Raw genomic sequence first — 14,134 nt, forward strand, 5'->3', positions numbered from 1 at the left:
TAGTCTGACTATAGTAACTTATTTATCTAGTTAATTAATTAGTCCTTTAGGCTGGGCTTTAATTAATAATCTCATTTTATTCCTTAAAAGTGATATGGGGTGCACCTGGGTGGCTCAGTGGGTTAAACATCTGCCTTAAGCTCAGGTCATGAGCCCAGGGTCCTGAGAGCAAGTCCCACATTGGACTCCATGCTCTGTAGGGAGTCTGCTTCTCCCTCTGCCTCTCCTCCTTCCTCGTTCGTTGAGGGTATTTTGTGACAGTCAACTTGAACTATTTTTCCCCAGGACAAAATAGTTGCATTCCTCCTTCGTGTTATAAAATTTGAGGCCATGATTAGCATCTCTCTCTGCATCACAGACCTTTCTAAGCAAGATTTGACTATGTCTGCTATGACTGATGATCTCTCTTCCAGCACAAGGACTGTGGTCTTCTATCCAGGCACCTATCCTTTGAAGAGTTCCAAATTTTCATAAATAGTCAACAATCTTTCCTCAGATTCCATGATGATTAAAACCCATGATTGTGCCTTTACCTAGTGAACTTGCTTAAGTATACTTTGTGTATGTGTTACAAAAAGTAGGTTTCTTTATTCACAAGAAAAGCTGGAAATTTAGTTTTGGTTGAACATTTATTGTTATTTTTATTAAAGTTAAAAATTATTGGGATGCCTGGGTGGCTCAGTGGTTGAGCACCTAGGTTTGGCCCAGGGCGTGATCCTGGAGTCCGGGGATCAAGTCCCACATCAGGGTCCCTGCACGGAGCCTGCTTGTCCCTTTGCCTGTGTCTCTGCCTCTCTCTCTCTCTCTCTCTCTCTCTATGTCTATCATGAATAAATAATAAAATCCTAAAAAGTTACAAATTACCAATTCTCATTATTTCTTCAGCTTGTGAATTTAGGTGACCCATCACACCATCTATTTATAATCTAGCCGACTTTAGCAATTATTTCTAAAGGGCTTCTAAATAATAGTTGATATGAACAAAATTAGCTAAACACATTTAAGCTTGTCTAACAACCATTTATTAAACCTGGGACTTTTGCTTCCTTCTTAAAGTTCTTATCTCTGACAATACAAATCACCAACATATAAGTAACTCCTAAACATTATTAAATTTATAAATATGGTGAGTCTAGAATTATTAATATATCCCAACACTGTTTATTCACTTGGTACACTTTCTTAATTTTGTAAAAATGAATCCATTACTCAGTTACACATTTTCCATTAGAGGTTCAGGAGCTGCCAAGCTTATGCCATATTCTCTTACATATTTATAACTACTTAAAACCTCAAATATACAAAATTCTTTTTTAACACCAAAAGATTAATACTATGATTTTTAGTTTCTAAGCTTCTAAGAATGTATTATTTAATACATAATCCTTAATATTTCAGCAGAAATGATGTAACAAGTGTAAAGCAGAGTCATAAAAATGAGTACTTGCGAACATCCCACCCAAGGCAGAAATAAAAGACAGTGGTAATATTGCCAACTCAATCTACCTATGAGTTCTGTACCCATCTTGTCACCCACTTCAGCCTAAATACCACCTGATTAACTATTCAATTATTTGTTTTAGTTTATCAGCCCTTGCCTATTTTTATGTGTATTCATTTTATTACTTATGTATATATCCCTAAATAAGATATTATTTGTCATTTGAGGGGATTTATGTGTGGGGTTTTTTTCTTAAATTGTTTGTACCTAACTCCCATAATTTTAAGAGGCATTCTCATGAAAGAAGACTCCCAGTAAACCTTGCCTACTCACACCTAGAGAGACTCTTATTTCCCCCCAGCTGCTATTATGAAATCCTTTTTGTCTTCTCAGTATCATGGGTTTCAGAACTGTAGGAGAGGTGAGCATCTTAGAACACATGTTCACTTCACTGCTCAGCGAAGTCTGTGACTCTCACCAATATTAATTGTTTGATTAGCTTTTATATTGTCTTTTAAGATATGTAGATCTGTACACAGCTAACTGTACAAATACCTGGACTTTATCATACCCTTAAATATTAAAATCTTCTGTTTCAAGAATCTTGAAACTGATGAGATCATGCTTGATTCCAAAGTCAGGGGGCAAATATTACTGATACTTGAAATTATATTATATTGGTATTAGGAGCTCTCAAACTGCTTACTTGAGATCACTCTCCAATACCAAAAAAAATTATTATAGGAGGTTTTAATTTATTTTAGATTTCAATCATTCACCACTTCCACTGTCTACCCATCTTCACAAGGTAAGAATGCTCTATTTTATTTAATCCTCACAAGAACAAAGTGATCTATTTACATATATTTAGGTTATAGATGTTTATCTTAAAATGAGATAAACTCAACTCTGCACTTCCAGGCCTACATTAGGCATATCTACCCTCTCCTATTTAAGGTAAGAAGTGGAAAGCTTCTTAAACTCCGTTATTTTGGAAACCCAAGCATCTTACACAGACATTCCTTTTGTCCCTTTTAAATTCAATGGCTCTCAAGTTTCTGCATGGTGAAGAATTACTGAGTAGGATATACAAACAAGGCATCTCACTGGAGCAAAGATTTAAGAGGTTGTCCAAAGTAAATCTAACTGAATGTAATTTTAGCTATAAGCCTTGACTATAGAACCCAGCTCTCTCTTAAAGAAGCATATTTTTCTCTTTATTTTCAATTCATTTGATAAATCCCTTCCAAATGTTCAGCTTCAAGAAACAATGTATGTCAGGGATGGCCCTCCACTTTTCCATTCACTTAAACAGAAATCCTCAAACGTGAGAGATTCTGTCAATAGTTTTCAGGAGATCTAAAATGTCCCACAGTTCTATGTAAAAGTGGCTTTCTGTCAACATTTTTCAGAAGAGCAGCACACTGCTTTCAAAAGATAATCTAAGTCAGCAGTTCCCAAGATTCCTTATGCTATGGCACAAATAGAAAATTATGATATTTGCATAGCACACTGGGGAAAACTTGATGGGTTTGAGGATAACTAAGTGGGGAGTGATTTTAAAATCCATTATATTTTCTTATTATGTAATTATTACCATGAAATGCAAAGCATGAGAAAGGAAAATAATCATCAAATGTACACAAAATGTCCAAATAAATCATTTTCAAGTGTTTAATAAAACTATCTAGCTTGCTTTGTGAACTTAACATTTCAGTATTAATTTTAACTTTTTTTTTTTTTTTTGAAAGAGAGAGAGAGCAAGTGCATGAGTGCAGGGAGGAGCAAAGGGAAAGAGAATATGAAGGCAGCTAAAGTCTGTAGACAAGATATCAGAGAGGAAAGAACTGCACAGAGTTGTTTATAACTGTCACCTATATTAACTGGAGAACTGCACAGGTCCCATGCAAGTATTCAGCAAAGTCCTGATCAGCATGTGTGTATGAAGACAAGTACCTAAAGCCGGGTAGAAAACCATCTGAAGGGATAAAAGACAACTAGTATTTCACAGGGCATTGGCTAGAATAATGAAGATCTTGACCCACTAATAGATACCAGTTAGCCCTAAAACAAGCCACTATTCTGGACCCACGTAGCAAATCCTGAAATCATGACTCAACAGGATCTAACAGCTTCCCAGGAAAAAAAGCATGATAGTATTTATAGGAATATAAATATATTCAGGATCCAAAATTAACAGCTACAAGGTTTGGCATCCAATGAAAGATAACCAGGCATACAAAGAAGAAACTAAAATGAGGAAAATAATCAATCAAGACAAACCAAGTACTAACACATATGTTAGAACTTGTTGGCAAGAGCATTAAAATGGTTATTACAATTGCATTCCACATATTTTTTAGAATCACAGTACAGATATGGAATATATAAGAAGCACTCAAATCAAGCCACCAAAAATACAAACTATTCTGTATGAAGAAGAAAAATACACCAGATGGGATTAGTAGCAGATTAGGCATTACCAAAGAAAAGATTATTTAGCTGTTAAATAAAGCTTTCCAATCTATTCAAAACAAAACAGGAAAAGAAAAAAAGACAATTTAAAAGCACAAAGACCATCAGTGAAATATGGGGAAATTTCGAGAAGCCCAATATACATGCAATTGGAGCCTCTGAAAGAGAACAGAAAGATGCTCGACAAAAAAATATTTGAAGGATGTGATTTTTTTCAAAACTTGGCAACTATAAATCCATAGATGCATAAGCTCAACTAGCTTCAAGCACATCATTCAAGAAGATAAATACACCAAGAACAATATAATCAAATTGCTCACAATCAGTTTTAGAAAGAGACTCTTACAAGCAGCCAGAGATAAGATATGTACTACAGGGGAACAAAAATTATCATGAAATTATCAGAAATAATCTAAGTGAAAACACAGTGAAACAACATTTTCCAGTACCAAAAGGGTATGTGTGTGGGGAGTAGGGCAGGGGGACTATCAACATAGACTTCTATATCTAGCAAAAACGTCTTTCATAAAGACAAATTTAAAACATTGTCAGACAGAAAACTTGAAAGAAATCATCACTCTCACATCACAATATAAATGGAATGAAAATGCTATCACTGGACAATGAATCTATACAATAGTAACTACATGGGTAAACATATAAGACAGTTGCTTATTTTTTAAATATACTTAAAATATAACTGTTTAAATATAAAGGCCACAATGGGAAATGAAATTTGTGATGGTAAGATTCTTATATAATACATTAAGTGATATAATATTGCTTAAAGGTAAATGGAGATAAAGGTATATTCTACATACCCAAAGGAGCCACTAAAATGGCCAAATACTTATAGCTAATAATCCTTAAAAGGATGTAGAGATTAAAAAATATATTTTAGTAATCCAGAATAAAACACAAGAAGAGTGAATAAGGACCAGATAGGACAAGTAGAAAACAAATACCAAGAAGGTGACATTAAATCTTAGCTGTTCAGGCCACCTGGGTGGCTCAGTGGTTGAGCATCTGCCTTTGGCTCAGGTTGTGACCCCAAGATCCTGGGATCGAGCCCTGGATCAGGATCCCCACAGGTAGTCTGCTTCTCCATCTGCCTATGTCTCTGCCTCACTGTGTTGTGTCTCTCATGAATAAAATCTTTTAAAAAAATAAATATTAGCTTATCAATAATCATATTAAGTGAAAACAATTGAAACATGCCCATTAAAAGTCAGATTGTCAGACTGAATAAAAAAAAGAACACTGCAATATGCTGCTTACAAGGCAAGCACTTACAACGTTTAAAGATAGGTTAAATTAGGTGAAAGGTAAAAGGATGAAAAAATGTCTATTCTATTAATACTTATTAAAAGAAGGCTGGGGTGGCTATATTAATACCAAAGTAGAATGGAGAATTAATAATATTTTCAGATACAAAGAAAATCATTTCATAATGATGAAGGGTCAATTCATCAAGGAGACACACTAATCCTAAAAATTTATGCACCTAATATTAGATCTCCGGAGTTAATAAAACAGTAACTGAAAGAACCGCAAAGACAAATATATAAATTCAATAGTTATAGTTAGAAGTTTTGATATCTTTCTCTCAGTAAATGACAAAAAAAGTAGAACATCAGTAAAAAAAGGCCTATCAACTAATTTGACCCAAGCAACATTCACAAACCATACAAGAGCAGAATGGAGGTTTGTTTTTTTTTTTACATGTTGTTTTCAAGTACACACAAAACAATTATTGACCATAATCTAAACCAAAAAGCAAATTTCAATAAATTTTAAATAAGGTATGTAAACTATGTTCTTTAACCACAGTGGAATTATATAAGAAATTAACAGCATAATTACCTCAAGGAATCCTTAAATATTTGTAAGCTAACACTCCCCAAATCCAATAGGTGGAACATGAAAAAGTAATATAGAAAATATTTTGAACTGAATAAAAATAAAAGCACAATGTGTGTCAATTTGTGGGATGCCAGGAAAATAGTACTCAGTGGGGGACACTAGCCTACATTAGAAAAGGAAGATCTCAGAGTAATGACCTTTGTTTCCACATTAAGCAACCAGAAAAAGAACAAATTAAATACAAAGCAAGCAGAAGAAAGAAAATAATAAAAATTAAAGTGAAAATTAATAGAATAGAAGAAAGGAAAGCAATAGAGATAAGCAAAGGAACCAAATTTACAGAGAATAGATAAGTAGAAAGAATAAATAAAAGTTCTAGCCACAGTGGCCAGGAGAAAAAAAGACAGGAGATGTAGATCACTAATATGAATTATTAGAGAGAAAAATTTCACTACACATTCTACAAATAATAAAAGGTCAGTAAATGAGTATTATTAACAATTTTTGTCAATAAATATCAACACTTAAATGAAGTGAACAAATTTCTAGAAAGATGCCAATTCCAAAAGATCACTCAAGAAGAAATAGAAAACCTTCCATAGACTTGTATCTAATCAAGAAATTGAGTATGTAGTAAAAACATTGGCACCAAGGAAAATGTAGGCCCAAAGATCTTCACTGGTAATGCGACCAAACATTTAAGAAAAAAATATCGATTTCCTTTGCTTCAGGGAATTGATCAGGAGGGAACATACCTCAAATTGTTTTGTGAGGCCAGCATTATCTCATATCAATTGCAGATAAAGGCATCACAAGAAAGGAAGGCCATACACCAAGAGACCTCATGATCATAAGTGCAGACATTCTGAGCAAAACTATAGTAACTCCAATCCAACTCTACATAAAACACATGAAGAACCATGATAAAGTGAGGTTTATCCCAAGATTTCATGTCTTTAACATTTAAAAAAAAAATCAATGCATGTTAATCTATTTAAGTATATGCAGAAGAGGCATATGAGAACACTCATTTCTGATAAAAGCTGAACAAACTAGGTAAAGAAGAGCATTTCCTCAAACTGGGTGAAGGGTATTCACAGACACAAAAAAGGTCCATAACAAAATCTATTGTTATTTTATTGTGTAGCAGTGAAACGCTAAATGATTAAACTTATAAAATATAGTATAGTATCAGAAAATATGAAATACTTAAGGATAAATCTGATTTTAAAAATGTGAAATTACCTGTGTATTGCAAACTGAAATATTGTTGAGAGAAATTAAGTAAGATCTAAATAAAGAGCCATAGATCAAAAGAATCAATGTTTTCAAAGTTCACTTCTCCCCGAATTGATCTATAGATTTCATGATAGCCCAGTGAAAAATGCAGAAGGCATTATTTTTTTACAAAAACAGAAACTAATCTTAAAATTAATATGGAAATGCACATGACATGGAATACCCAAAACAATTTTGAAAAGATATAAAGGTAGAGGGTTAGGGGGTCCTTGTTTTAATACTTAAAAATCTATAGTTATCAAAGCATCTGTGAAAAAATAAATAAATGGAGCAGAAAAAAGAGTGAGAAATACCTCCATGCAAAAAAGACAATTTATTTTTTTAAGGCAAAAAAAGTCATTTCAATAGTTTTTAACCAAAATTACGAGAACTGAATAGCTATATGCAAAAAAAGAAGAAAGGGGAATAAGGGGGGGGGGGACAAAAAAGGAATTAACTTGTCACTTGTCATCATATGCAAAAATTACTCAAAATGAATCACAGATCTAACTGTCAACTCTAAAAATCATATAACTTCTATAAGAAAGCACAAGAGAATACCTCTGTGACCTTGAGCTAGGTAAAGATTTCTTAAATATAACTTCGGAGCCATGATCCATGAAGAATAAATTGATAAAGTGGACTTCAACTTTAGAAACTCCTGCTTTCAAAAGATACTGTTAAGAAAAAGAGAAGATAAGCTATAGGCAGGAAAAGGATATTTGCAAATTCTCTCTCTCTGGCAAAAGACTTGTATCTAGAGCACAGAAAGAACCCTTAAAACCCTGTAATCAGAATGAAAACAACTCAATAAAGTCATCAAAAGATTTGATTAGACACTACACACACACACACACACACACACACACACACACACAGCACTGAAGAAATGACAAAAATGCACAAGAAAACCGGATCATTCCAAGCAATGATGAGGATATGGCAGAACTAAGTCTCATACACTGCCGGTAGAAATAGAAAAATGCCACCACTTCTTAGAAAACATTTGACAGTTTCTTCTAAGTTAAACATGTACATATCATATGACTCAATCATTCCTTTCCTATGTATTTATCTGAATATAAAGAGTATAACCACACTAAGTCTTATAGATGAAAGGTCACTGCAGCTTTATTTATAATAGCCCCAAACTGGGAATATCTCAAATATACATAAATATGTGGATGAATAAATGTCTTGGTTTATCCATAAAGTAGATCGCTCAGTCAGAGAAAGAAAAAATATTATATATGCTACAACATGCATGAATCTCTAAGTAAGCTTATGAAGAAAGGCAGACCAACAAACAGACGTACCTTAGGATTCCAATCATAAAGAACTCGACTAAGGGTTGAATTTTCGCTATAAAAGTCCTCATAGGGAGTATCTGTACATCACTGGGTCTCTGTTGCAACTAGTCAGCTCTGATACTGTAGAGCCAAAGCAGTCACAGACAGCGTATAAATGAATAAGCCTGGCTGTGTAACAACAAAACTTTATTTACACAAAGTAGCAGTTAACTCAGAGGTCACGTAGTTTATCAACACCTGCTATAAAAAAATGCCAACTGATCTATAGGACAGAAAACCCAGCAGTGATTGCCAGGAGAAGAATGAAGATTGAGGAGCAGGAAGGAAGATTCCCAAGCGGACAGGAGGAAACTTTTGGGAGTGATCTGTATGTGCAGTCTTGACTGCGGTGATGGTTTCACAGGACAGATGTCAAACATATCGAGTCACACATTTTAAATATATGCAGTTGATTATGTCAATTACATCTCGATAGAGCTGTTAACAGAAAGCAAAAAGAAAAAAAAAATCTAAGACTTTTTCATATCCTTGAAGAAATTTACAACAGACATTTTTAGTTCAAGGAGCTCACAGCTCTTGTTTTCCTTCCATTATCCAATGCAATGTTGAATTTCAAATGCAATCACACTTTTCCACAGCAAGTTTTTGTTTTTGTTTTTAATGAAGTTCTCATCTGCAGTATGTTAGAGTCACCAGACTGCTAGCTGGAAGGGCTTGTCAATGACAAAGAGAAGTATTTGTTACGTGGGAAGAAAAATATTTAGGTACTCCACTTTCTGTACTTGCCAGAAAGCTCTGCCCTGCCCTACCCCTCCCTCGCCCCTCCATTTGATACTGGTCCTGTTCAACGTACAGGACCAGCATCACCTCTGAAGATTCAATGGAGCTTCCATTACAGATCAGCAGTGCCGTGTTCTCCAACTGGATGCCCAAGTATGGCAAGGTTGTAGCATCTCCTAAGCAGGCTCAGGGAATTTGGGACCACCAATGACAGCCCATGCCCTCGATTTCTGCTATCCACATAGGTCACCACTCAGGTATGTGGCTGTGGCTACTTCAGACACACCAGCTGCATTGAGGAGTTAGGCACTCCTCACCCCATCACTATCATCCGTTCCCAATGAAACAGAATGGCCAGCCAACTGGGAAGCTCTATCCTGAGGCTTTAGCCCAAGAAGAGTTCAGAACCAGAAATACATTTTTTGACTCCCGCTACACTGGCTGCCACCAGGGTTGCTTTTGTGTAATTGTGCCAGAAATGATGTCGCTGTTTTCTTCTGAGGAGAACTGTAAAACAGAAAGCTTCTTTTTCAGTGCATTGCTGTCTACAGTATCGAAGTTCTCAACAATGTGTATGATTTGGTCATTCGGAGCATAGCCTGGTGACCCAGAAGAGACCTGGGTTGCAATCCCAGGTCTACTACTTACTAGCTGTCCATCTAGAAACAGTTCACTGAACTTTTCTTTGCCTCAACTTTATGAAGATTAAGTGGGGGAATGGGGGCAGCCCAGGTGGCTCAGGGGTTTAGCGTCTGCCTTCAGCCCAGGGTGTGATCCTGGAGACCTGGGATCGAGTCCCACGTCAGGCTCCCTGCATGGAGCCTGCTTCTCCCTCTGCCTGTGTCTCTGCCTCTCTCTCTCTCTCTCTCTCTCTGTGTATCTCTCATGAATAAATAAATAAATAATAATAAATAAATAAATAAGATAATGGAAGCAAAGTGCTGGATTAAATGTTAGAGATTAATATGATTATTATTCATGAGGTCCTTAGAGGAATTTATGTCTGTTCTCAATATCCGTAGAAGTAGAGTTTTTCCCAAAGTTGCTCTATTTTTATTCTTTATAGACTCCATGAATCTTCTAAGTTATTTTCTCCCTCAATATTAGTTGCTACTGCGGCCCATTTTTAACAAATGTGCTCATTTTACTGCTTTTATTTTGTGCACTCTCCTTCCTCTGGCTTCTACTTTCCTAACCTATGACCACTTTGCCTCATTTTCCTTGTTTTAAATGTGTTTTATTATGCTGTATTTTATCTAGCTTTTCGGGAGCAACCCTAAATGGTTGCTTGTACTGTCATTATTGATATAGTAGGCTGGGGTGTGTGTCATCAAACTAAAATATATAAAATTGTGGTTTGCATAATCAAAAGTAAGGACATTCATTTAACCTGCCTTTATTGTTAAAAGTTTGTTCATTTTTAAAATTGAAATAATACCATTACCTCCACTGGACAACAACTATAAGGATTAAGTAATGCACATGAAGTCCTGTGTTGCCTGGCATTGAACTATCAGTCACTCAGTGGCAACTCTAATTATTGTCCTAAGGTATGGACTGTATTTTTCTGACTCTATTGTTCATTTATTCCCATCAAATTGTCTAAGCCACACAACAGACTAATATCCTCATTTCGGTGCCCATTATCTTAATTTCTCTCATCCTTCTTTTTACTCTTGTCTCTGTATCTATAAAGCATATGTATTTCACTTAAAACACATGAGTATCAGACTTCTAGCAACAAACACTCATTAGGGCCAAAAATAAAAATAGTTCATGGTAAAAACCACCAACCTTTCATATATTGCAAGCATACTTCGAATGATTTTTGAATTTGCAGATTAGAACATGATACTCATTAGTACAGATTTGTTCTTCATTATAGAGAAACAGTGTTCAAAAGTCCATTAAAGGGATATTTGGGCATGAGTAGACAGGCATTCCATTTCTATAATGATCTAGAAAAAGCGAAAATGGAAAAACCCTAAATGTACCTCTAAAGTCCCCTACGTTAACTTTGTGGATTTAATCAATCTATTTAACCCCTATCAAGATTTAGTTTCTGGGGCACCTGGTGGCTCAGTGGTTGAGCATCTGCCTTCAACTCAGGTTGTAATCCCAGGGCCCTGGGATGGACTATCACATCAGGCTCCCCACTGGGAGCCTGCTTCTCCTTTTGCCTGTGTCTCTGCCTCTCTATGTGTGTCTCCCATGAATAAAGAAATAAAATCTGAAAAAAAAACGACTTCATTTCTTGGGGCACCTGGGTGGCTCAGTTGGTTAAGTGTCTGCCTTTGGCTCAGGTCATGGTCCCGGGTCGTGGGACCAAGCCCTGCATCAGGTTCCCTGCTCCGTGGGTCTGCTTGTCCCTCTCCTTCTGCCCCTCCCCCTACTCAAGCTCATTCTCTCTCTCTCTTTCAAATAAATAAAATTTAAAACAAAACCTTTGGATTTTTTTTTATGTATAATAAGGAGGCTGGCCTACATTTAAGGTTGCTTTTCCAATTTCGGAAATCTCTGAATCTTCTTGAACAGTGCTTATCAATTCTGAGCTTGCAGAATATACATGAAGAGCTTGTTAAAACAGATTCATGGGAACCAGACCCAGATATTCCCACTCAGTGAGTGTGAAAGAAGCCCTGAAAGTTTGCATTTCCAGCAAGTTCTCAGGTGATGCCAATGATGTCTGACCAAAAACCTCACTTGGAGCAGCTCTGTCTTATGAGAAACCTCTCCCACTGCATTATCTTCCTCCCTGGACTCTTCTCCCCGTGTTGGGTTTCAGAGAGCTACCACCAATCAAGCTTTCCCCTCTTAATTATTATCTTCTTATCCGTGCAAAAACACAGACCATGAAATGGATTTTAAAAACCCTCAAATTTCCATTTTGATCACAATTCCAAGAAATGATTATGTATTGCTTCTTTTTAACATGTAGCAAACCCACTCTCCTTTAGGATGCATGTAGCAGGAACAGGGTGAAGGTAGTTCCCCACTGGCTCACAGTTCTGGCATATGCCTGGTGCTCCAGTGTAATCATGAATTATTCCGGCTTTCATTTTCCAAAGTTCCCTAGCTTGGATGACAGATTACATGGTCAGCCTAACTAGAAAAAAACACTCAACATTGTTTGGTTAATAGCTCACTATTTCTTATGCATTCAGAAACTGGGCAAAACACTTCTCACATCTCATATTGTCTTGATACTTACCAACCCTAACAGCAAAGTATCATTATGACCATTTTCACATGAGGAAACATTTGAAGAATTGACAGTAACTGCAAAGCTAGGTTGGCCTGACACCAAACCCCAGCAGTATATCCTATTGATTAGAGTCGAAAGCTGATCAATGTGGAGTACCACCTATTAAATAATTTAAGGGTCATATCAAGGTTCGCCATTGACCACAAAAATGATAGAGGTCTGGAAAAGAGTTGAATTATAAAAACTTAAAAGACTTTATGACTCGTTTTTCTTTTATCATAGATGTATTCTATCCATCAACTTCAGCATGCCTCCATTTTGACATTCCCAACACTCCAGCTGATACGGAGTAATTATTCACTTAGGTCCTGGGTTCTTTGAGGTTACACTACTGGCTCAACACAGATTGTCTCAATACATTTCATTTGTTGAGAGGAATAAAAGAGTAACTAACTTATAACCATCAGGACATTAAAATACAGAGCCACTGAATAGATAGCCTTCCTGGTCATGACCAAGATCTAGTCTAGTTTTCCACTGTGGAAAAGGCTGTCTCCAACTTTCATCAAAAACACTAGTATAATCCTCAATACAATGTAGGGTAAGACAATATCAGACTGCCTGATATTATCAAGTTTTGAGTGTTTCCTATTAGCAGAAGAATTCTGGAGAAAGCCCTTATTTTTTACTGCAATGCAAAGACCCAAAATGACACCATCAGAGAAAGTGACATTGGCCAGCACACATTTCAATTCCAGGTAAAAAGGTATTTATGTGAGAATCCTTCTGCTCACATCGATTCTCTTAAAACATCCAGCTATTTCTTCTTAATTGAAAGTTGTAAGAGAAAATGGCATCTGATTTACATTTCAAATTTCCACGTAACTATAAACTTTTATAGTGGTGAACAGATGTTGATGTGAGTTTTACAAAGCTGAGAAATACTTTTCAAATTCATGTCAGAGGAATGTCAAATTGAAACCAGGCAAAGAAATACTAAAAGACAAGCAAAATTGCCATGTTTACTACACTTTGCCTAGTGTGACAATGTCTCTTTCCAAACTAAAGTCCTAGGTGACTAATAGTCCAAAAGTCTTCATCAATGTGAATCCAAGTTTTCAGATACAAGCTTGAAAGCAACTTTATAGCTTATGTACTTAGTAAACACACAGACCATGAGTCCAGCTCCTCATACACACGTTTCTGGATTTCCAAACATTTAAAATGTTAACTACAAAGTTGTCCTGGATTGAGATTTAATAAATCTTGATGTCCACGATAGCCATCATTTCACAAAGAAATTCACAGCTACCAATCAGTCTCAGAACAAACACTGCTGGATCTTGCTTCTGATAAATCCCACCAAGTTAAAAAAAAAAAAAAAGTGTGTGGAGGTGGGGGACAGGACATGTGATAGAGCTGCTGTGAACTCAGAACTGGCCCCTGAGATTCCTTCCTACCCTCAGTCCAACATTCATTTTAATTAATCCTCAATTCATAAAGCACAACTCCTAAGAAAGTAGGAGCTAGGCAAAGAGATAAAACAAGGAGTTTATCTGAAGAGCATCCTATGAATAGGAAAATAGTCTCTGCCAAACAGGCGAAATATTTAAAGTCATTTCATAGGCCATGTTAAAAACATCAAAAGGAAGTTTAGGACAAAGGCAGCATCCACTTGCTTGAACTTCCTTTAAGATTATGAATATATCAGCCGTTGGCCTCTCAAGTCTGAGAACTTTTTTGGGGGGGTGACCGAACAAATTTAGGATTTTCTGACTTCAT

This window comes from Vulpes lagopus, chromosome 7 (genome assembly GCF_018345385.1).
Source record: "Vulpes lagopus strain Blue_001 chromosome 7, ASM1834538v1, whole genome shotgun sequence".
In the NCBI taxonomy this organism is placed as follows: domain Eukaryota; kingdom Metazoa; phylum Chordata; class Mammalia; order Carnivora; family Canidae; genus Vulpes; species Vulpes lagopus.